Source organism: Scylla paramamosain, chromosome 48 (assembly GCF_035594125.1).
Source record: "Scylla paramamosain isolate STU-SP2022 chromosome 48, ASM3559412v1, whole genome shotgun sequence".
In the NCBI taxonomy this organism is placed as follows: domain Eukaryota; kingdom Metazoa; phylum Arthropoda; class Malacostraca; order Decapoda; family Portunidae; genus Scylla; species Scylla paramamosain.
The window spans coordinates 6,267,099-6,269,598 of record NC_087198.1 but is presented as its reverse complement, the minus strand read 5'-3'; the positions used below and the strand labels follow the sequence as shown (position 1 = coordinate 6,269,598).

General features: G+C 48.0%; 1 long non-coding RNA gene across 1 annotated transcript in view; it reads left to right on the top strand.

Annotated features, from left to right (window-relative positions):
• The first annotated feature begins 1,690 nt into the window (after positions 1-1,690).
• The window catches only part of LOC135095251 (uncharacterized), a 1,849-nt gene continuing 1,039 nt past the window's right edge, over positions 1,691-2,500 (top strand). Inside the window, exons 1-2 of the long non-coding RNA XR_010264168.1 lie at positions 1,691-1,802; positions 2,196-2,375. This is a non-coding gene — a long non-coding RNA (uncharacterized LOC135095251). The remainder of the gene's footprint in view (positions 1,803-2,195; positions 2,376-2,500) is intronic.

The window sequence follows — 2,500 nt, the reverse complement described above, 5'->3', positions numbered from 1 at the left end:
TCTAATCCTGACTATCCTGCGAGTCTTGCTTCATAGTTAAAATAGTGCTTTTGTTAGATAGTCTGACATCACCGCCAGCCATTTTCCCCTCCACCACCCTCTATTCTTTCCTCCATATCTCTCTCCATAAGTTACCTCCACACTTCTCCTTCCTCACAGACCTTTCTCCATGTTTTTTCCACCTTCTCTCCAATCCTGACTATCCTGCAAGTCTTGCTTCATAGTTAAAATAATGCTTTTGTTACATAGTCTGACATCACCGCCAGCCATTTTCCCCTCCACCACCCTCTATTCTTTCCTCCATATCTCCCTCCATGAGTTAGCTCCAGGCTTCTCCTTCCTCACAGACATTCCTCCATGTTTTTTCCACCTTCTCTCCAATCCTGACTATCCTGCAAGTCTTGCTTCATAGTTAAAATAGTGCTTTTGTTAGATAGGTCTGACATCACCGCCAGCCATTTTCCCCTCCATCACCCTCTATTCTTTCCTCCATATCTCTCTCCATGAGTTACCTCCACACTTCTCCTTCCTCACAGACCTTCTTCCATGTTCCATCCACCTTCCCTCCAATTCTGATTATCCTGTGTCTCTTGGTTCATAGTGAAAATAGTGCTTTTTTGACCTGTGCTCTCTCTGGCAGGCTCTGTTGAAGAACCAGGACAGGGCAGGGAAGGTGAATGACCCATCTATATTCCCTGACCTCTGCACTTCACACCGCAAGAATTTGATGCACATGTTGAAAAACCATCAAAAGGTGTGTGTGTGTGTGTGTGTGTGGTGTGTGTGTGTGTGTGTGTGTGTGTGTGTGTGTGGTGTGTGTGTGTGTGTGTAATAGTAGTAGTAGTAGTAATAGTAGTAGTAATATAGGAACATAATAAAAATAATCAAAAAATACTATGAAATTCTTACTGGAGGTGTTTACTAACTCTCTCTCTCTCTCTCTCTCTCTCTCTCTCTCTCTCTCTCTCTCTCTCTCTCTCTCTCTCTCTCGCTCTCTCTCTCTCTCTCTCTCTCTCTCTCTCTCTCTCTCTCTCTCTCTCTCTCTCTCTCTCTCTCTCTCTCTCTCTCTCTCTCTCTCTCTCTCTCTCTCTCTCTCTCTCTCTCTCTCTCTCTCTCTCTCTCTCTCTCTCTCTCTCTCTCTCTCTCTCTCTCTCTCTCTCTCTCTCTCTCTCTCTCTCTCTCAGCTGCAAGACATCAAAAGGAGATGCATCAAGGCAAAGGAAGAGCTGTCGGAGAATTTGTACGTTAGATTGAAGTAAGTATTCACAGCAGGAGGAGGAGGAGGAGGAGGAGGAGGAGGAGGAGGAGGAAGAGGAGGAGGAGGAGGAGGAGAAGAAGAATCAGCTGTTCCTTTTTTGGTAATGATATTTGTTTGTTTGTTTGTTTTCTTTCTCAGTTTCTCCTCCTTCCTTCCTTATTTTCTTGTTATCATCATTGTCCTTCTCTTTTCATTATTCACTTTGAGCTGTGTTGTCACTTGTTCCTCTTTCTTCTCTCTCTCCATTACAAAATTTTCCCTTTTCAACTCCCACCCCCTCTGTGTCTCTCTCCCCCCCTCCCTCCCTGCCCCCCTGCCTCCCTGCCTGTCTCTCTTAACCGATCCTGACCCCATAGGTGGATAATGTATATAGAGAGGCGCCTGTACGAGGCGGACACGCGCGTCTCCATGCATCAAGAGAGTGTTCGGCGCCCTGGCTGGACTCCTGCAAGTGGTGGAGCAGATTCACCGCACCCCGAGGGTCTATGCCGCAGCCGTCACGGAGGTGGCTCGCCGGCACGCCTTCTCCAGGGCCTTCCTGCAGGTGAACTAAGGATCAGAGAAGAGTGAGGATTGGAGGGGAGGTGGAGGGATGACTGGGGAAGGTGTGCAAACAAGGAGAAGCATGGAGGTAACTTGTGGAGGGAGATATTGGAGGAAAGGAGAGAGGGTGGTGGAGAGAAGAAGTATTGGCTGTGGTGGCAGACTATATAACAAAAGCACTATTTTATCAATGAAGCAAGTGTCACAGAATAGTCAGGATTAGAGGAGAGGTGGAGGAAACATGGAGGAAGGTTTGTGAGGAAGGAGAAACATGGAGGTAACTTGTGGAGGGAAATATGGAGGAAAGAAGACACACTGGTGGAGAGTATGGCTGGCTGTCCTTGAGTTCATGCACACTCCTTGCATCTTGCATCACCTGTCTGTTGTTTTGCAGTGGGCGTCGGAGCTGAGCAGCCAGAGTGGAGAGGTGTGGAGGCGCGAGGTGGAGGCAAGAAGAGGCTTTTCCCAAGACTTCTCCACCCACTTCCTAGCCTCTCTCTTTCCTGGTATGGAAGATCTGCCCCCTAATTTTGCAACCTCTCTACCATCCCAGTTTGACATGGCTCTCCCTAAGGTAGGTGTGAGGTTGTCTGACAAAAACACTATTTTAACCATGAAGCAAGTGTCGCAGGGTAGTCAGGATTGGAGGAGAGGTGGAGGGGACATGGAGGGAGGTCTGTGAGGGAGGAGAAGCAGGAG